Source organism: Pleurodeles waltl, chromosome 5 (genome assembly GCF_031143425.1).
Source record: "Pleurodeles waltl isolate 20211129_DDA chromosome 5, aPleWal1.hap1.20221129, whole genome shotgun sequence".
Classification (NCBI taxonomy): Eukaryota; Metazoa; Chordata; class Amphibia; order Caudata; family Salamandridae; genus Pleurodeles; species Pleurodeles waltl.
In genome coordinates, this window is record NC_090444.1 from 161,031,242 (window position 1) to 161,054,124 (window position 22,883).

Sequence of the window (22,883 nt, forward strand, 5' to 3'; positions counted from 1 at the left end):
AATAGTAGGATAAAACTAATAAACCTAATAGAAGGACATTGGTGAAAATAACACCATCATGTCAACCCATGTCAAGAATCAGGATCGGGCACTACCAATGCTCACAGGCCGGGTTTTCAAACCTCTCTCTGCTGGGGTTGGGGGCATGGAGTTCTAGGAGTGCCCTGGGAATGAATGGGAGCAGTTTCTGTCATCCCCAACCCAAAAGAGGCAGGTTCTGCCAGTATTCATGTAACTATGATATAACAGGGTTTTACATGTGAACCCTCCAACAGATATAAAAGGAAGGAGTTTTACTTTCAGACTTTTATGATAAAAACAAAGGAAGGAGTTTTACTTTGTTGTTCCACATACAGAAGTAATGACCCTCAACCTATGGTGGGCGATGCATTTTGCAGTGTCAAACAAAAGGTTGCGCGCTCCTGGTTCTCCCCAGATGTGAATTTGTTATGTATTTTCTGACCATTGCCAGGTTTCTGTGAGAGTCACCCCTCCTACATGCTAGTGGGTGATGACAGCAGTAGGTGGAGTTTATACTACAGTATGCTGGTTAATCAGTGTGTGAGTGGGACACCCTTTAATGCATGTAAGAATACGTGCCCTTCAGTATAGTATAATAACCTCTCTGGTGACAAATCAGTTGCTCCCATCAAATTAACTGCTCCTTACTTGTGATGGGTGATGAAGCTGAAATGAAGGTTTTACATTTATTAGCGCATAAACGTAGTGTGAAATAATCATGTGTGACTTTAACCGAACTAATAAAGATTGTACGGGGACAAAATGTGCCCTCAGAGTAGTTTGCCAACATTTATAAGCGTGCTTTATATAACGTGGTGTATTAGAATTGCACTAATCCGACATAATCATGAACGTGTGCTATGATTTGCTTGTTTGAAATGTTTTAACTTAGCATAACTTTAGTGGAGGCTTTGGCCTAGTAGCCTGGTCTCACGATTTAGATGCCCGTATTTTTCCAATGTGCTATTAAACGTGTATTTCTGCTTGAAGCTGTACTTTTCCACTGAGATCGTTCACATGCTTATCTTAAGGTTTCGTGCCAGCTTGGCATTTTTCTCTTTGCTCCAAGGTCAATCTGCAGGTGCGGACAATGGAAGCTCTGAAAGTGAGTTAATTGGTATAAAATGTTGCAACTTGCGTACCCGTCTCCAAGGATAATGTATGCTTAAGTAAAAGCTTGGGAACTGTTGTCTTTGATTGGACAATTTGAAGCTAACCTATGAACCCTCCAATGGAAGACCCTACTGGATTTGAACTGTTGTCTATTTAAACCAGGTGCACAAGGAAGAAAGCAGCCATTTGCAGCTTCTGCAGCCATTACCAGCTATTACCCGACATCGCACCCATTGCGCCATTTTGCAGCTAATATGGCCCACCTTGCTGCGACGCCATTTTGAAAGAGACTTTCATGCTTTCTCTAATCGAGAGAAAGAGACTTTAAATGATTCTGGCCCTAGAGACTTTAACTTTGATTTGTCCCTTTGCATGAAGTAGTAGTTTATCTTGCCGCCGTGAGGCAATTGCCCCGTCCACCCTGCCCCTTTGCCCCGTCCCATGCTGATCGAGAAACGGTACCTGTGAGACGAAGACTTCCTTGTATGCTGATCGTAATTGGTAAATATGAAAGGAAATTGTACAATTGCATTGTGTTTCTTTTAGGTAACCAACTGCTGATTTTGACAAGATCCCTAGTTAGGAGTTTTTCTAAATTAATGTTGCTAAATTGTTTTTGCATGAAGTCCCACATGCCGATGCTAATTTGAGGTTAGATGAGGATTCCTTTTGTTGCACGATGCAATTTGAGACCTTGTTATGCTGACTAAATGTATGCAATTAGCTCATTACAGATTATAGTTTTGGTGATTTGCATTGCTATTATCGAATGCCTTGTTATTCAAATGTTGCATAGATTGCACCTGTTTCGCCGTTATGGACAGCTATTAATGTTCATTTACGTATATCATTTGGTGTTGAGACACATCTATATTGTGCTAGCTTTGTTAATATAGGGAAATAAATTCACTAACTTTGAATAAACTGGTGTGGCTATTCCTGACTGAAAGGTCAGGGTTCGCCGAAATGTATTCTGGATTAATTGTTAAGTGTTATGTTGATCAGGGTATTGCTTATGTTCGTTATTGATTATCGATTTGACTAAATTGACTGATCACTGGTGAAGAGGGTCCCACTTAGCCAAAAGATTCATCGGCCTAAAGAGCGTCCAAGATACGAGTAAAATTATCTGTACGGAACGCTCTATCAGTAGACGGTAGCAGAGGACGGTTTCGCCTTTTGGGACTCCGTACTGTTAAAGTACATGGTGTTGAATTAACGGTTACGCCCTTTGAGACCCCACTCGAGAAGTTGAATTAGATTTTTCTTGGATAAAACTGATTGAGAAAATGATGATGGGCTAAGTCCACCGCGACTTTCCCGGGATCTCGGAGCTTGCGAATGAAGAGAATGGAGGTGTGAGATCGGCGTTGGTGGTACTAGTGACGGTATGAGAGAAGTTAGGATTTTGCGCTTGCACAGCTTATTGCCGCAGATTGTGTGAAAAGGTTGCGAGGATTTTAGAGAATAGCGGAGGTGCGACTCCGAGTGTAGAAGTAGGGAAGTCTTCGAACTTCATAGAAAATAGCGGAGGTGCGACTCCGAGTGTGAGAGTAGGGAAGTCGTCGAACTTCATGTGCATGTGGCGCTTCGTGCATAAAAAGGTCCACGTGGTTGTTGTTGTTGAGACGGCCCCTGCGAGGTCAAGAGACTCCGGAGTATGTTGTTTTATGTTGTGGTCTGGGCGGTTTAGTAGGTTGATCGGGCGTGGTCAGCGAGTCGGTACGTGTGTTAAGGGAGTGAAAGAAAACTTCGACTTCGGGCTTTGACAAAATTCTAAGTGCACTAGAATAGATCATTGACAAGTTGAGAGTAGGTCTGCGGGTCAGATTTGCTTGCGAACGTGGGGACCGAGAAAGATGGAATAACTGCCGAGGCTAGTGAAAAATCCCTAAGGTCCTGAAGCGATTGTGTTACCCTTCCTGTAGTAAACTGACAGATCTGTTTTATTATTATTTTTTTTTTTTTGGTAGCTCGCGATACATGCAAGAAGTTGTTACGAGAGGAGCTGAGTGAAGGAGGACTAGCCGCGAGGCTTTGTCAGCCGCAGTGTGTGAGTGTGACGTCACTAGGAGCCGCGCTGGGATAGGTTGGTTGTAGAGAAGGGTCGTGCACGGATTGGACGCAGTCCGTGGGGCTCGATTGGAAGGGGAAAGGCAAGCGAAGAGTATTCCGGGAATTAAAGTCACCTATTGATTACAAACTTTGTGAAATAAAAGACGAGAAAATGAAATTTTTTAAAGCATTAAAGAGTGCAATGAAGGGGGAGTCTTACATTAAAGCGAGCGTAGGAGAGGAGACGCCGCCCGAAGGTACACCAGCTTACATTGTAATGGAGGAAAAGGGGGTAGCTCCGTGCCTATGGCTAAAGCAATGGCACAAGCTGACAGAGAAACATGGGAGCGTAGCATTCCCGATTCATGGGACATTCAATATAAGGATCCTAGAGAATTTGAGATTCGCGATGTATGACATGAAGGTACCTCCAAGGCCAGCACAGTTTGAGGCTCTAGCGATTTGGGAACTGATGGCTAGACAGCAACAGCAAAATAAATTCGAGACAAGGATAAGGAAGGTAGAAAAGACACTAGCGGATGCACAGAAGGTGTGGAGGTCAGATGTATTGCAGGGGATAAAATTGTTTCCCGCAATTACTAAGGAAGAAGAGGAGACAGGTAAGAAAGCTACCTGTAAGACAAACAGGAGGTGTTCCAAAGATAGGGAGGACGAGGAAAAGTTGAGAAGAGAAGAGGAGTTAGAGGATGAGGAGTTAATCATGCAATTACTGAACGACCGTCCACCACCTTATGCGGAGAGTGGACAAGGTCCAAGTACCAGTTCTGCCCCTCCGGCACCGGTACAAAACAGTGAAACTCAGAGTTCAGGAGCATCATCGGGGTCTAAGGACCCGAGTTTACTGTTCACCCCGCAGATACCGCAGGTTAGGAGAATATATCCAGATGTGCCCATGTTGAAACCAGCAGAAAATTATCAGCCGCAGATCCCAAGGTACTACAGCAGTGACAATAGTACGGGAATGATTCTAGATCCAGCCGCAATGGGAGGACAGAATGGTCACAACCCAACAATGACACAAGCTGAATCAACCCAGTTTTTGATGCCTCAAAAGCAGATGCAGGGGGGAAACGCACATGCTCAGATGACGGGGAGTCAGATGGGCATGCCGACAATGATGACCCATAGTGTGGGAATGAACATGTCTCAGAACATGGGAAATGGACAGAACCCAGACGCGATATCACTACCCATTACTGTAGGTCCACCGGTACCTTTGTACAGTCAGCCTAACTTAGGTATGAGCGGTCAGGGATCAATGCTGCAGAGTGGGACAGAAAGGAGGTGCATAGAAAACACTCCAGGGATAACTCCGATAGCGGCTCAACCAACTGGATCTGGGTCCTTGATGGAGTTTAGTCCCATATGTGCTCAGTCGACAGTGGTGAGGTCGAGCCCCCCACTGATAATACCTCTAACATCGAACACTGAAAAGTTGCCGCAACCATCAATGGCAGTCGATGTGAACGCTACACTGATGGGGTTGAATGCGCAACAGCTGACACAGTGGTTCAACAGTCTGAATTCCACACAAAGCTCAGCCAGTGGGAAGGGAGAAGATTATCTGAATAGGGTCAGGTTGAACATGGAAGCACAAGAATTGGTGGAAGGGACTATGGGTGTGAATAGGTTAGAGTCCTACTCGGAGGAAGAGTTGAGGTATCTATGTCCAAGGATTACGAAAGAAGTGAACAAGGTACATAAAAGCTTTCAGGAAATAGCTGACGAAAACGGGGTTGACATAGATAAGACAAAACACTTGAGCAGGAGCTACAGGTTGGATTTCGGGACCACAGATTTTGAACACATGAGATCAGCAGGCATGAAGGCCCACCTTAGAGAATTGTTGCAGAGTGCACAAGTGTGGAGGTGCTTAGACAAATGGGAAAGCAGATGGGTAAAGAGAAAGGAAAAGCGGAAAGACAGTGTCCCAGAGCTCAACGAGAAAAGACCACAGAGTAGTGATGCAGTAACCATGTTACCAATGAGGGAGACAGCAGGGGGAAAATTAATACATGTACCATGGCATAGAAGCGACATTCAGTCTTTTACGGATGATTTTCCCAAACTGAGAGAGAAACCGATTGAATGGTATCAACAGACTGACAGGTTTGTGAAGCTTGCAAAATGTCTCTGGGAAGACCTGAACACTCTCTTTGAGATTGTGGTTCCGGCAGATTTGTGGGAGGATTGCAAAAGAGCTGTAGGTTGGCCGACAAGTGAACCGGAGAGAGACAGGGATACGGGTGCACCATCACCTATGGTGATGAGCCTGTACTATAAGGTGATTGAGCATTTGAAGACGAAGGTTGCCGCGAAAAATGTGGATTGGCAGAAGATCGATCGAACTGCCCAAGAGGCTAAAGAGTCGATTCATAGTTACTATGAGAGGTTGTTGAAGGCGTTCAAGAACTACAGTGGCACGGAAACAATAGAGGCGAAGGACATGCTTCATTTTGTGTTTAGATTTGTGGAAGGACTGAGACCGGAGATAAGTCAGATGATAAAGTCGCATTTGATTTGTTGGCAATCGAAACCTATTGATGAGGTGTTGAATTATGCGAAATACTGTAGCGACGAAATTGAAGTGAAACAGAAAAGGTTGAAAGAGAAAGTGATGATGATGCAGCTTAAAGCAGCTCAGACAGGTCTGCAAGGTTTGCAAGGGTTGCAAGGGTTCCAACAACAGGTACCGCAACCGCAGCCGCAGTTGCAGGGAAATATGACGTTTCAGCCACAGGCGAGAGGCAGAGGCAGAGGAGGTTTTGGAAATAATGGTCCGGATTTGAACACTGTTGTGACTCCGAATGGTGTGCAGGCATTGAAAAAGGTGATGCCATGTCACGTGTGCGGAATCGTTGGTCATTGGAAACGCGAGTGCCCGATGGTGGTGCAGGAAGGTGCAGGTGTTGGTCAGCAAAACAATGATGTCAATGCATTTCAGACAATGAGGGGACCGAAAATGAGAGGTCCAAACCCAAATTTTCAGACCATAAATCAGCTACAGGGATTACAGCCCATGCAGCCGCAGCAGATGCAGATGCCCCGTATGCAGATGACGCAAATGCAGCCAATGCAACAGCAGTTTCCCATGGTACCTAATCAGCAAATGCAAATACCTTTGGCACCAATGAGTCAGCAGCAAGTGATGGTTCCTCCACAGGTCTCGGGTCAGGTAATGAATACAAATGACACCGTACAACAGTTCCCATTACACAGTGAGAGTGGAATAAACAATGTATGGGAGAGTGAAAGTTCAGGAGAGGAAGGAGATTGGGTGCTTGCAGCATCCTTGGAAGTTGATCAAAAGGGTCCGTACGTGGAGGGAAGAGTAATGGGTCATCGTGTCTCATTCTTGGTTGACACAGGAGCCACACGTTCAACTGTTAAGAGCATTGAAGTACCAAATTTGCCACTCTCAGGGAGAACAGTTCAAGTGGTGGGAGTAGCAAACAGGCACCTGACAAACCCAATTACAGATCCGGTACCAGTCAGCATTGGTAACTATCAAGGGCTACATAAATTTGTGGTATGTGACTCAAGCCCGATAGCACTGTTAGGGAGAGACCTATTGTGCAAATTGGGTTGTTCGATTATGTGTTCGAACGAGGGAATTAAAATTCAGACGAGCAGTGATGGAGAAGAAGAGGACAGTGTAGAGGGGGATGAGATGGAAACTGTTGATGAAGAGTATCCTCTGATTTGTCTCTTCCCGATGATAACTGAAGAAGATATTCCAGCTGAATTACGGGAAACAGTCGGAAAGGAAGTGTGGGATATGACAGGGAAAGAGGTGGGATTGATGAAAGGAGTGGAACCAGTGAAAGTGACTGTAAAGCCCAATGCAACCTTTCCCCAGACCCCACAATACCACATGGCACAAGACACCCTCATGAAAGTTGCCCAACTCATTGACGAATTTGTAAAGCAGGGAGTACTGAAAGAAGTGTTAAGCAGTCCATGTAATTCACCAATCATGGGACTAATAAAGCCAAGTGGAAAGGTCCGAATTGTGCAGGACTTGAGGAAAATAAATGACATCATAGTCAAGTGTTGCCCTGTCGTACCAAATCCAGCTGTGATAATGTTTCAAGTCCCTTGCGATGCTGAGTGGTTCTCAGTCATCGATTTGTCACAAGCGTTCTTTTCGGTGCCTCTTCATGAGGACAGCCAATTTCTCTTTTGTTTCAAATTCTTAGACAGAGTGTACAGTTGGTGTCGAATTCCTCAAGGGTTTTCTGAGTCACCGTCAATATTCAATCAGATTCTAAAGAAAGACTTGGAAGCATTAGAATTGCCATTCGAGTCAACCCTAGTACAGTACATCGATGACTTACTGATTGCATCAAAGACAGAAAGTGGCTGCACAGCCGATACCATTGCTCTGTTGAACCATTTGGGAAGGAATGGACACAAGGTGTCTCCTTCCAAATTGCAGTTCTGTCAGAAGAAAGTGAAATACTTGGGTCACCAGATAGAGAAAGGGTCACGGAGAATAATGAAGGAAAGAATAACGAGTGTACTTCAAATGAGTCCACCAAAGACAAGGAGGGAAGTGAGGAAGTTTTTGGGAATGGTGGACTACTGTCGTCAGTGGATTCCCAACTTCTCAACTCTAGCAAAACCTTTACTGAAGCTGACCCAGAAGGATGCCTTGGATCAAATTGAGCTGAAAGGAGATGAGATGGATGCTTTTATCGAATTGAAAGAATGCATGTGCAGGGCTCCAGCTTTAGGTATGCCTGATTACACGAAGCCTTTCACATTGTTTTGTCATGAACGTGATGCATGTTCTTTGTCTGTCTTGACTCAAGCCCATGGTGGCATAAACAGACCAGTAGCGTATTTTTCAGCTACTTTGGATCCGGTCGCAGCAGCACTTCCAGGGTGTTTGCGCGCCGTAGCTGCAGTTGGTATCAGCCTCACTCAGAGTGAAGGAATAGTGATGGGACACCCATTGACAGTCATGGTCCCTCACTCAGTTGAGATACTTTTGACCCGCTCCCGAACGCAACACATGACTGGAGCAAGACTCACAAGGTATGAAACGATAATTCTGGGCTCACCGAATGTGCAGCTGAAAAGGTGCACTACGTTGAATCCAGCAACCTTGCTTCCCGGTGAAAATGCTGAAATTGAGAACGCTGAAGACGTCGAACATGACTGCCTTCAGGTGACTGAATTTTGCACAAAACCTCGACCTGACATTAAGGATACTAAGCTTGATGAAAATGACCAAATTGTTTTCGTTGATGGTTCATGTCTAAGAGATGGGATGGGAATTTTGAAAGCAGGATATGCTGTATGTACTGTAACAGGTGTCTTGGAAGCGTCCTGGCTTCAAGGAGTCTATTCTGCACAAGTAGCAGAACTTGTAGCCCTTACAAGAGCATGTCAACTGTCTGCATTGATGAAAGTCACCATTTACACCGATAGTCAGTACGGGTTTGGAATTGTGCACGACTTTGGACAACTATGGTCACAGAGAGGTTTCCTGACTTCTTCAGGATCCCCAGTGAAAAACAGGGAGAGAATAAGGGAATTGTTACACGCCATCCAAATGCCAGCCGAAGTTGCAGTGGTAAAGTGTAGTGCTCATACAAAAGGACAGGACTATGTTTCTCTGGGAAATGCATATGCGGATCAAGTCGCAAGATTTTGTGCCTTGAACTGTGTATTACTCAGAGATGAATGGAATTCGATAAGTGAACCAGAACTCGAACCAGCTGAAGCATTTGCCTTGAAGGTCGTAGATACAATAGATGAACTAAAAGCATTACAGAATAACGTTAGGGAGGATGAAAGAGATTCCTGGATTAAATCACAATGTATAAAGAGACCAGATGAGTTATGGGTTTCAAATGAGGGAAAATTTGTTTTGCCAAATAGTCTCTTATCACAGCTTGCGCGGTTCTATCATGGGCAAGCTCACCTAGGGAGAGATGCCATGATAAGATTGTTCAAAACTGATTGGTTTAACCCCAGATTTCGTCAAGCTGCAGAAGCAGTTTGCCATCGATGTGTCACTTGCCAGCATATGAACCCAGGAAAGGGAACAGTTGTGAACGCGAGCCACATTGGCAGGGCCAGTGGCCCATTTAGTAGGATGCAGATGGACTTCATTGAGATGCCTGTGCATGGAGGTCTGAAGTATGTGTTGGTGATTGTGTGCATTTTTAGTCACTGGATTGAGGCATACCCCACACGTAGAAATGACAGCCTTACAGTTGCAAAGCTATTGTTGAGAGAGTTGATACCACGTTTCGGATTCCCGATCTCTTTAGAATCAGATAGGGGAAGTCACTTCAGTAACGAGGTGATAAAGTTACTTTGCGCAGCGCTGAACATTGAGCAAAAACTGCATTGTAGCTATCGCCCTGAAGCCTCAGGACTGGTGGAGCAGATGAATGGTACACTGAAATCAAGAATGGCGAAAATATGTGCATCGACAAATTTGAAATGGCCTGACGCATTGCCCTTGGTGCTAATGTCAATGAGAAACACCCCTGATAGAAAGACTGGATTGTCTCCGCACGAAATTCTCATGGGCAGGGCTATGAGACTTCCTGCAGTTCCCGCAAACGCGCTTTTGAATATTACAGATGATATGGTGTTAGACTACTGCAAAGGTCTGGCTGACGTGGTTCGCTCTTTCTCTCACCAGGTGGAAGCAACCACCTTGCCACCGATCCAAGGTCCAGGACACACACTGAAAGCAGGTGACTGGGTCGTGGTAAAGAAGCACGTGAGAAAGTCGTGTCTGGAACCCCGTTGGAAAGGCCCTTTCCAAGTGATCCTGACAACAACTACCGCTGTGAAGTGTGCGGGAGTTCCCAACTGGATTCACGCCAGTCACACAAAGAAAGTGTTGTGTCCCACAGATGAGGAAGTTGAAGCGCTGAAACTGCCAGTGCCTGATAAAACAGTGCTGAGCGCTGAGACAGAGCAAAACCAAACTGAAAGCGAACAGGCATGAACGGATGAGAGAGAGATATTCTCTGAGGACGAAGCAACAGACTCACTTGGGGAAGACCAAGGAGAAACCTCAGACAGCGACGAAGCAGCTGAAGGTGACAAAGAACCTGAAGCAGCTGAGGGTAGCAAAGAGCCTGAAGCAGCTGAAGGTGACAAAGAACCTGAAGCAGCTGAAAGTGATAAAGAGCCTGACGAAAGTAACGGTGACGAAGGGCTCGAAAAAGGTGAAAAAGCAGGAGAGCCTGATCAGAGGAGGGCTTTCCCAGAAGCAGGCGATACAGAAAAAGAAAAGGAGAACGTGATTGATTCCCCAGAAGGAGGGGACAAGGTAGAACAGAACGAGACAGTTCAAGCTTCCACAGAAAAGATCGCAGGTCCATCAAATGGACATGGTGCAAAGAGGAGGCTAAGTATATCGCCAATAAAACAAAGGACTAAAGAAAGTTTGAACGACGGAGAAAGGCCAAAAGTGAAAGAGAAAAGAAAAGAAGTGTCTGTCGTGGTACCATCCTCAAGTGAAGGAAAAGACTTGGCCAAAGAGGAAAGTACCAGCGAGGCAGAATCGAAAAGAGAAGCAAAATTGAAAAGAAAAAGGATACCGAACAGGAGATATTCCGGTCCAGAATGGGCATATGCAGTCAATGACGACTGGACTGACGAATTTGTATCTCTAAGCCTCGAGAACGAAGAAGAAGAGATACCAATAGAAAAGAAAAGTTTTATGGACTCTGTCGATTGAAAGGGTAATAAATGATATTGCTTGCTACAATCCAACGTGATACAAACAACCAGCTGAGACATTGCTAAACCGGATGAGTCATTTGCTAACCTGATAAGACTTTTGAAAACCTGATTGACTCTTAAACCCGATTTGAGACAACTTTGAGAAAAAAAAAAAAAAAGAAAAAAAAAAAAAGAAAAAAAAAAAGGACTGAGTACTGAGTTATTGCCGAATAGAGACTGAGTTATTGCCGAATTGAGACAAATGCTGCTAACCGATAAATGACTGGCCTCTTGAAGAAAACTGTGTGAACATTGCGCTCGTTCAGCTTTGTAACTGAATTGCTAAATAGTTTCTTTTTTAGGTGCTTCTAGCTCTCTGATTCTATACAGATCATGACGCAAAAGAGTAGAAAGAAATATTGTAAATATGTGTGTATAGGCTTGGTAATTGCATGTGTACTAATAATAATGGCAATAGTGCTTGGAATGCATGGTAAGGGTGAGAATGAGAAAATCGATGCTTCCACTTTTGCTCCTGTTACTGTCACTGAACTAACCGCATTGAAAAGACTAGAATTAGATGAGAGACACTTGCATGATAAGAAAGAACTTTCGTATAATGTTTTCTATCGCTTATTAACAGAATATGTTGAGACTATGGATGCGAAAGATTGTTATGTGTGTACACAGATACCGACATCAGTAAAGGAAGGGGTGACTTATCACCACATGCCTCTTACATACGGGATTACATGTAGTATAGTAATGTCTAGATTTTATGGTCAAACTAACATACAGTATTTTTACTCGAATTATGATGTTACCTTTGCATATGTTCCTATAATAGCGCAGCTAAGCCAGATTGCTAAAGATTGGGATGCTAAAATAATGAGGGAATTTTTCGAGCCAATGCAACCTTTTGAAACGGCTCACGCTCATAGGGAAAATCTTACCTGCTCGCTCTCTGCAGTAGAAATAAGCTTTTTAGATCGCACAGATGATAGAAGGGCACAAATGAATGCAAAATTAGAAAAAGAGCTACATAAGAGGACTTCAGTAGATAATTATGATTTTGCTGCAATAAAAACACAAGGGAGAATAGCTTTAGATGCTTGGCATGTAGGGAAATTTTGTATATATCGAGGTGAATCTTATTATGATAACGTTTTTGTAGGAGCGAGTGAGTGTAAACACACGTTTATCTTTAAGGCCAAATGGACATTCATGATGAACGGACTTGACCCTGTCATTCCAGGTGTATATTACATTTGTGGGTATAATGCCTATTATCGTCTTCCAAAGGGATGGTGGGGAAGGTGTTATTTGGGTATAGTGTTCCCAAAAGTTTATCAACTGGATGACCTATCGATGATTCAAAAGACATCTGGATCCCATCGTATCCAGAAAAGAGAGACCGCAGCTGCCGTGGTAGGAGATATATTTGGAGCCATGATTCCTTCATTGGGAGTTGTGTTAAATTCCATCAAAATAAGAAAGTTGTCTACTATAGTGGATAACATGTTGACAAAGTTTTCAGGTGCTATAATCCTGATAGATGCTGAACTTGCAGCGGAAAGAGCTATGACTCTTCAAAACAGGCTTGCTTTAGACATTCTTTTAGCAAAGGATGGCGGCGTTTGCAAAATGCTTGGTGCACAACACTGTTGCACGTATATTCCAGATAACAGTGTGAAAATCAAAACTATGCTTGCTAATCTAACAAAAGAGAGTGCAGATTTGAAGGAACTGAAAGAACCAGGAGTGTGGGAGAAGGTTGGAAAAGGACTTGCCTCAGTGGGAAATTGGATTGGGGGAATTTGGAATGGAATATTGCTAAAAATAATACAGGGAATTCTAATAGTTCTAATTTGCATTTTTGGAATTTGGGGAATTAAAAGAGGAATAATAATGATAATGGAAAGAATTAAAAGAAGGAAGGAAGAGAAAATGATGAAAAGAATGGCAGAAGAATACAAAGCAAAAACTAGGGGAATTAAAAGGAAAAGAGAACTGACAGAATTTTAATGGAATAAAATTTGTGGGAAAGGTTTGTGTGATGACAAGTAGTCATCAGAGGAGGGATTGATGAAGCTGAAATGAAGGTTTTACATTTATTAGCGCATAAACGTAGTGTGAAATAATCATGTGTGACTTTAACCGAACTAATAAAGATTGTACGGGGACAAAATGTGCCCTCAGAGTAGTTTGCCAACATTTATAAGCGTGCTTTATATAACGTGGTGTATTAGAATTGCACTAATCCGACATAATCATGAACGTGTGCTATGATTTGCTTGTTTGAAATGTTTTAACTTAGCATAACTTTAGTGGAGGCTTCGGCCTAGTAGCCTGGTCTCACGATTTAGATGCCCGTATTTTTCCAATGTGCTATTAAACGTGTATTTCTGCTTGAAGCTGTACTTTTCCACTGAGATCGTTCACATGCTTATCTTAAGGTTTCGTGCCAGCTTGGCATTTTTCTCTTTGCTCCAAGGTCAATCTGCAGGTGCGGACAATGGAAGCTCTGAAAGTGAGTTAATTGGTATAAAATGTTGCAACTTGCGTACCCGTCTCCAAGGATAATGTATGCTTAAGTAAAAGCTTGGGAACTGTTGTCTTTGATTGGACAATTTGAAGCTAACCTATGAACCCTCCAATGGAAGACCCTACTGGATTTGAACTGTTGTCTATTTAAACCAGGTGCACAAGGAAGAAAGCAGCCATTTGCAGCTTCTGCAGCCATTACCAGCTATTACCCGACATCGCACCCATTGCACCATTTTGCAGCTAATATGGCCCACCTTGCTGCGACGCCATTTTGAAAGAGACTTTCATGCTTTCTCTAATCGAGAGAAAGAGACTTTAAATGATTCTGGCCCTAGAGACTTTAACTTTGATTTGTCCCTTTGCATGAAGTAGTAGTTTATCTTGCCGCCGTGAGGCAATTGCCCCGTCCACCCTGCCCCTTTGCCCCGTCCCATGCTGATCGAGAAACGGTACCTGTGAGACGAAGACTTCCTTGTATGCTGATCGTAATTGGTAAATATGAAAGGAAATTGTACAATTGCATTGTGTTTCTTTTAGGTAACCAACTGCTGATTTTGACAAGATCCCTAGTTAGGAGTTTTTCTAAATTAATGTTGCTAAATTGTTTTTGCATGAAGTCCCACATGCCGATGCTAATTTGAGGTTAGATGAGGATTCCTTTTGTTGCACGATGCAATTTGAGACCTTGTTATGCTGACTAAATGTATGCAATTAGCTCATTACAGATTATAGTTTTGGTGATTTGCATTGCTATTATCGAATGCCTTGTTATTCAAATGTTGCATAGATTGCACCTGTTTCGCCGTTATGGACAGCTATTAATGTTCATTTACGTATATCATTTGGTGTTGAGACACATCTATATTGTGCTAGCTTTGTTAATATAGGGAAATAAATTCACTAACTTTGAATAAACTGATGTGGTTATTCCTGACTGAAAGGTCAGGGTTCGCCGAAATGTATTCTGGATTAATTGTTAAGTGTTATTTTGATCAGGGTATTGCTTATGTTCGTAATTGATTATCGATTTGACTAAATTGACTGATCACTGGTGAAGAGGGTCCCACTTAGCCAAAAGATTAATCGGCCTAAAGAGCGTCCAAGATACGAGTAAAATTATCTGTACGGAACGCTCTATCATGGGCACTTTGCTACACTCGTACATTATGCATGGATAAATGCACAGGAGCACTGACACCAGGGTCAGCCAGGCAGAGCAGCTGATATAAGCTGCTGCAGTGCTGTTCATATGAGGCTCGAAGTAGATCCCTAGCGGTCAAGGTGAGGGTCTGCAAGAACTAACGTCCCAAAGGCTGAAGATGAGACTCTGTTCCAGGGTGCAATTTCTGCTTGGTGATATCATTTATGCGCACAATGTAGGGAAGCCTATAATAAAGATGTGGGGTTAATTGGCAGGACACATGCCGCATATCACAGTGCAAGGGTTTTCTAAAGTAAATAAATGGACTAAGTGGGCAGCATGGGTCATTAATCCCCCACCCCCACCCCCACTCATTAGGCCACCTTCTTTGTGAAGCAGACCATCAAGTATCACAAGCACAGGGAGAGAAACTCCACTTAGAAATGAATGCTCCATTGTTCCTTCAGGAATACGACTCATCCATTGTCCCGTAAGTACACAGAATGACTTCAACCATAGACTTTATGAAAACAAAAGGTAAACGGTTAAAGCCTTTTTGGTAGAAAATAAAACATGTCCTAAAACCAGGAGCAGTCTCACAACCCTCACAAGCTAACGGTCATACATTACAAGAAACATCCTTACTTCCACCATATACTAGCACTCTTGCACTACTGACAGCACTCCCACACTCATTAGAGTAGCAGTCACCCACTCCCGGAAGCACTCTCACACGCCATACAGATTAGTAGTCATCAATCTGTCAGATGAAAGCAATCGCATACCTCAAAGTGGAAAATACTACTAACAGCATATTCTCACACTAGCAACAGCCCCCCTTCACCCCTCACAAACTAGGATTCACACACAACCCGAAGCACTCACACACCACTCACAAACTAGCACCAAAGCCAAGGTGCCTAGCTCAGAATCCAATGTGCCTCTTCAGTGATTGGTGAGTTTGTGTGTGCGTGTGATATTGCGGATCGACAAAATCAATAGGTGGTTGTATGCATGAACGACACTAGAGTGACTGAGAGCGAATGACTGAGACATTCTTGCATCCAACCACGTGCCAAGACGTACGTTGTGGGTCCCTGGGCGTGGCAAAACCGAAGTCCAACTCCTACTATCCAGTTCTAGGGTTTCATTTTTGGGTCCCACTATAATGTGCCCTGCTGTTTCTGGTCTTCCTTCTTTTTTCTCCTCCCTTCTTCCTCCTAAGACACAAGTTAGAGTAGAACTGGAGTACTAAAAGCAGGAGTGTAGAACATTAATATCAGTATTTGAAAGATGCATGGGTGTCAGATGTGCAAACTGAAGGACGCAGGAATGAGGTCTTTCCATCTGCTCTTGTTTCCACTAAAATAGTAATTCCCATAATGCGAGAGTGATTATTGCTATTCTGAAATTTCTTTGAGAAGACGAGACTCCATTGGAGACAGGTTTAAAAAAAGGGTGTATGAAAAGTACTTAAAGGTAGAATTAGTGATGAATAGACACTTGTTTGCAATTCTGTCCATATTTACACATCAGAAAGTAAAGTTCGCTTCTTCTTTAAAAGAGATGATAGATGTTAAACTCTCAAAATCTCCTTGTTTTTTTATTTTTCCTTTTAAATATGTATTTGGACAGAAGGTTACACTGCAGTGAAGGGCGAATGATTTAATAGTGAAATGTGTACAGGTCTGAAAACAACCATCTATCTGAGATGTAAAAGCTGTTATTCGTGAAAGAGGGGAGTGCCAAATGGAAATGTTACAATTTGTCTGTGACAAAAGTCGCAAGTATCATTTTAGATAGAATACTATGATATTTTTCCCACTTTAATAATTTAGGAGCCAAGTTAAATGTTCGGAAAGCGCTGCATTTATCTGACTCGTTGGGATTCAGTATCAAAGAGCGAAACAAGTGTTTTTGCGTAAACGCCGGCATTGCCAATAGGTTTGGCTTATAATTCAAAGTGTCTTTTTAGTCACTGGTGAGTTTAGGCATTCAGTAACTTATCATACCGACACACTGTTCTGTCACTCATGCTTGCACTCACGCGTCCTTTCATCCACTCTCTGACTTATTCTTACATTCAACTGCTCATCCATCCACATCAAACAGCCATCCAAACGCAACAACCATATGCAAGATGCATTAGAAGAAAAAAGTAGAAATAAGAAAAAATGCTGCCTTCTAAATATGGTGGGCATATGCTTGTAATAAAACATATATTAAAAATTAAACATTGAAGTGGTAGCCACCTTAAAAAGATTGTGTAGTTAATCCACAGTGTAATAATAATAATTCATCCTTAACAGCCTAATTGCTTTACTATATGCTCTGCACAATAAATAAGTCAGGTCTACTGCCTTCATCAGAACGTTTAATAAAAAATAGATCAAACATATGACAGCTAACAAAATTATTCTCGACAAAACCATATACAGCCTCTCCTGAAAGGGCCTAACAGGGACAATCACACTGCAAGTCTTCTACCCTGACGGTCTGCCAGAGGTGGGAACCAAAACCAAAATCCCTCCCTAATTTAGCACACTGCCTTATTTAACATAACTTAATATCCATCCATCCATAAAGGTCTTATGGGGGGGAGACAGTTTTGGGGGGATTTAAAGTGGGGGTACATCCTGATGCTTGGATGGGCTGGCCCTAACCTCATTTTTATTATAATAAATAAAACAGCTATGGTGTATAGTGGATTATATCTGCCTCCCTAAAAGGGCAGATTGGATGTAATCCCCAAATCTGCCCCTTGGGGATGCTGAAGGACTGTTCGATCTTTAGGGGTCTGTCTAAGGACTGTGATTAGACGGACCAGTTCAACCCTATTCTTCTCTAAAACAAAAATATACAACCCTGGTGTCAACTGAGCATGCTCCCTCCCCCCAGTGAGTGATTGAGGATACATATTAGAAATGGGGTAGTCAGAACCCACCACTTTAGTCAAGACAAGTAACTTTCACACCAAAGATAACCTGTGCTCGTCCCCTGGTAGCATGGCACAGACCAGTTAGGCCTATCCCCAGAGGCAATGTGTAAAGCATTTGTGCAACAGACTTACACCTGTAACACAATGAAAACACCACAAAAGAGACCACACTGGATTATATAAAAAATATATGTCTTATTTTGTAGATATATCATTAGACCAAAACATCATAACTTAGGCAGACAGTGCATACTGTTCAATGACTGGAATAGTATTCGTTTTCCTGATTACGCTGGTATCAGAATGGCCTACACCACACCATTAGAGCAGACAGCAGTAAAGCCTGGGAATCATTACAGGTTGTACCACATAAACCCCCAGTGGCACCATGAACACATGAAGCATGATAGCCTTACATATTATGTAAGTATAGTGACATTACTCATTATCCCGATGCTACCAGAATCCAAACAATATACATGACAAAACATTAGGGCATGAAATGTAGCAGTTCTGTGAATAAAGAAGGACACACATAAATTATGACCTATAGTCACCCAACATCGGGCATAGCGCACGTGCGCTCCTATTTGACTAATTATGTGCACTTTGGTGAACATTGCCCAGGGTAGTGCACTCATGGGTAAGATGTAGGGCACGGGAGCTCCTGCACTCCCATTTTGGTTGTAAGTGGTAATCTCTAGGGAGAGGGGTCCCACAGACAGACCTCTGATGTGTGAGAACCAAAGTCCCACTGAATCCTTGTGAGGGTTCAGGTTTGTCCTGAGGAAGTGAGCACACAATGCTGGCAAAAGGGGAAATTCCTAAATGAATCATGGTGTGTTGCTGCATAGGGCTCAGCAGCCACGGGGACCCCACAGCTCCTACCCGGAAGCACAGTACCTTCAGGATAGTCCCCGCGCCCCTCGGGATCTGGTCCTTTTGACTGCAGCTGGTGCCCACCCTGCTCTTCTCCTTGTCGAGGCGAGGCCACCACTGAGTGGCCACTGCTGGGAGAGTTGCTGTCGTCAGCTGAAGGAGTGGCAAACTTCTTTGCTCTGCAGCTCCCATGGAGGAGGGGCCTTGCCAGGGAAAGTCTCCAACATGCTTCAAGGTGTTGCCCAGGTGACGTGTTCCCTTAGGCCATGCTGGGAAGTGCTGCAGCAGCTCTCTCTCTCAGCAAACTGCTGCTCCACAGCCTGCAGCATCTGGAAGTCCCCACACTACTTGTTTAGCAGGAGGTCAGGGCTCAGCAGGAGGCAGGAGAGGGACACACCAGTCCTTAGTGAGACCCTTGCCCTGGTGATGGGGGGGCAAATCACTTACCACTCACTGTCTCCTTGGAAGAGGTCAGAAAATAAAGCACTCACTATGCACCGGTTGCACACATCTGTTAGTGGCACAAAATGAAGTGGGCACATAAAGTGCTCTCCATGCACTTTTCTAAAGAGATAAGATCAGTCAGCCTCAGAACCACATGGCAGTCCCACTTGCACAGGGACTCTGAGGGGTTATATCTCGAAACCACGAGTGCTTCAAGCACCCATGGCTCAACAACGAGTTCGGAACAACAAACTTGTCGGTATCACTAATGCCTTTACCACGAATGCCTTTACAACGATTTTGCATTGTCAAGGCATTCCTAGTAAAGGCAATGGTGATCAGCATGCACAGTTCCAGCATGCTTCCCCCAGCCCCCCACCCCTAAAAATTACTGCAACACCCCACCCCCACAACCACCCCAACCCCCACCCCCAAAATTACCACAACCCCAACCCCCTCCCCTAAAACCTAAAGCACCCCAATCCCCCAACCCACCCCTAAAACCTAAACCCTGACCCTCCCCTAAACCCTAATCACCCCAAGCCCCCCATCCCCAAAAATTAAAATACCCCGAGTCCCCACCCCGCCCCTAAAACCTAAAGCACCCCAACCCACCCCTAAAACCTAAACCCTGACCCCTCCCTCCCCCTAAACCCTAATTACCCCGAGCCCCCACCCCACCCCCAAAAACTAAAATACCCCAAGCCCCCACCCCGCCCCTAAAACCTAAAGCACCCCAACCCAACCCACCCCTAAAACCTAAACCCTGACCCCCCTCTCCCACTAAACCCTAATCACCCCAAGCACCCCGCCCCCAAAAAAACAGCCCCAGTCCCAGCCCAACTTACCTCCTCCTTCACCGCATCAACTCCCTTCTTCTGTGCCTTAACCACGCATGTACGTGGTTCACACATGCATGGTTAAGGCACGAAAACCAGGAAGTCGTGGAAAACGAAACCATTGTTTCGCTTTCGTTTTCCACGACTTCGTGGTTAAGGAGTCATTGTTCTGGGTGTTTCCCACTCTGAGGGAGGAGGGGGCATCCAGCAAGCCTCTGGAGCGCTAGGTGCGGGGCACCGAGGGGAATAGCAAGCAGCAGGCCAGCACATAAGGCAGGTAGTCCAAATGGAGGTCCCTTCTGGGAAAACAGCAGACCTCTGGCAGAACCGAGTCAGGGAGCAGCCTGCAGCAGTGTAACAAACAGAAAAGCAATCCAGAGAGTCCTTTAGGCCACCCTGCAAGTAACAGGCAGCAGGGCAACAGCAGAAGAGCAGGTCATATGAGTCCTTTGAGCAGCACAGCAGTCCTTCTGACAGAGATTCTGTCAAAGTTCCAAAAGTGCTCTGAAAACAAGTGCTCTGAAAAATGCTTTGATGTAGGAGGTGACTTCAAAGGAACCATTTCAAGTTTCCAGCCAACCCCTTTCAGCCCAGCCCTGGCTCCAGACATCACTAGGGAGTAAATCAGCCCTTTGTGTGAAGGCAGGACACAACCTATTAACATGTAAGGTGTGAACCACCTCTCCCTCTTACAGCCCAGGAAGACTATCAGTATGCAGATGAATGCAGATGTATGTCCTCACACACCCAGTCTTTCCTGTGTTGTGGCTGCGGAAAAGTATGCACAAAGTGTATCTCTCACTCAGCCCTGGAGGTGGATTGGAGTCAGGCTGCAGAGCACATAGAGTTGTAAGCACAACGAAATGCCCACTTTCTAAAAGAGACATTTCTAAAATACTAGTGTAAAATCCAACTACAGCAGTAAGCAGGATTTCTCACCACCTTTCCAAACATACCAAACATGAAAACACTACTCCTTTCTGATCATAAATTAAAACTTAAAAAGTATATAAGGGAATTTCCAATGCTTACCTATGAGAGGAACAGCCCTCACAGTAGTGAAAAATGAAATAGGCTATGTTTCATTACTAGGACACGCAAAACATAATAGTACATGCCGTACTTTCTACTTACACAGCAACCTTCCCCTAGGGCTACCTAGGGCTTACCTCATGGTGACTTAGGTGTAACAAAAGGGGAGTTTGCCCTTGGCAAGTAGTTTGAAATGCCAAGTCAAAGAGGCAGTAAACTGTGCACACAGGCACTGCAATGGCAGGCCTGAGACAGATTTGAAAGGCTACTTCTGTGGGAGGCGCAATCAATGCAGCAGGCCCACTAGTAGCATCTAATTTACAGGCCCTGGGTATATGGGATACCACTCTAGAAGGGAATTATAAGTAAATTAAATATGCCAGACAGGTGTAAGCTAATCATACCATGTTTTAAAGTAGAGAGCACACGCACCTTAGCACTGATTAGCAGTGGTAAAGTTCCCAGAGGTCTGAAGCCAATAAAAAGGTCAGAAAAATAGGAGGAGAAAGGCAAAAGGTTTGAGAGTAACCCTGCAGAAAGGGTCATTTCCAACAGTCAACACCTAATCCTCCTCCTCACAAGGGAAGAAGACTGTAATCCCCCTCAGGGATATCATTTGTCAAAACCTGATGTGCCATTTCCCCCTCTTGAAGCCATACCTAGTGGCTAATAGGTGTATCCCTGCCACAGGACTGGCCTCCTACGGTGACCCAGTGCAGGGATCCATTGGGGAGAGTTGACTGAATGAAAATTGTCTACTGAGGGCATGAGATATGTATTGTGGGTCCTTGATGCTCTGTTTTAATAACAGGTGTCACACTACCTTATTCATTGTTTTGAGATACCAAAAAATGACAGAGCTAATAAATGTGGTGTCAATGCCTATTCTCACAGCCTTGAACCACAGAATGGTGTGTGCTTCTTTGTGTTACCAGTCTCTGCTTTGTACAGTTTGTGCAGTAACTCATAGAGTTACTGATTTAGTGTGTGTTATGAGTAGTTGAATTTCTTGAACATGGACATCCAGTATATGATGTGGAAAAGTTGGAACCCACAAAACATATTTCTGGTAAATATAAAGTTTAATGTACGAATACACATTTTCACCATGTGTACATTTCCATCTTGTCCACTGTATGGACAGGCCCTAAAAGTAAATTTACAGCAGCTGACCGGACAAATGACCAATCCTACAATAAGCTGATAATACAATTTTAAAAATAGTTTTGTGAATACATCCTGGACAATTTAACAGGTTTCTAGTCAGCGGTTCAAAGGTTCAGAAGTCAGACACCAAGGGCTGCATTGTGGGAAATGTGCACTGTCCCTGGTTGTGCCAATGCACACCCTTATTGAGGTGCACCAGGTGCAAATAGGACCAGTGCACCCTATTACATATAATGTGCTGCCGCCAGGGCAGCTGTAAACTCGGCCTGCCCTGGGGGCAGAGCATCAGTGAAAGGAGCAGCAGCTGCTTGAAACAGCCAGTCTGTCTCTCACAATGCAGGCAGCATTTGGCCTGCACTTCAAATAAGAGTCAGAGATCCCCTTGCAGGAATGTACAGTAAGTGACTTCACCTGTCAGCATTAGCATAGCTGAGTGTCAATGTAACCTCATTTCCCTCCTGGCAGCAGTCACCCCGGGGGGAGGCACACTGACTGTAGGTGTACCCGCATCCAAAATAAGCACAGATGCAAAGGGAAAGTGTTTCACTTATTTGCTGAAAGCAGGCACACCTGCAGGTTGAGCACCCAGAGCACTTTAGGTAAGCTGGCAGCAGGGGCAGTATCATGTACAGGTGGCATGAACATTTGTGGGCTGACTGGTGTCTTAGAGGTTGAAGAGTTGTAGAAGTGCTATTTTACCGCTTTATAAAGTGTTAAATGGTTCCTTTTCTCCAGAATTTCCAAGGCATGTGGTGTTTTTGGTTGTAAATATATCAACATGTGTGACATATTTAAAGTAAACAGCTAAAAAAACAGCAAAGTGGCACTTAATAACAAAACAGAACACAACACAAAACTGTGGAAGAACAAAAACGTGTTATAATAATGAAGAACAGGAAGACAGCAACCCAGAAAATCAACAGGACACATCACAAGCATAACACACAGTGCCACTCAGCAAATGTGCACAACCTTTCTTCTCACATAT

The 22,883-nt window shown here is 44.0% G+C and overlaps 1 protein-coding gene across 1 annotated transcript in view; it reads left to right on the forward strand.

Moving 5' to 3' along the window:
• HHIPL2 (HHIP like 2) overlaps nt 1–22,883 on the forward strand; it is a 212,794-nt gene that overhangs the window by 169,617 nt on the left and 20,294 nt on the right. The window lies entirely within an intron of this gene.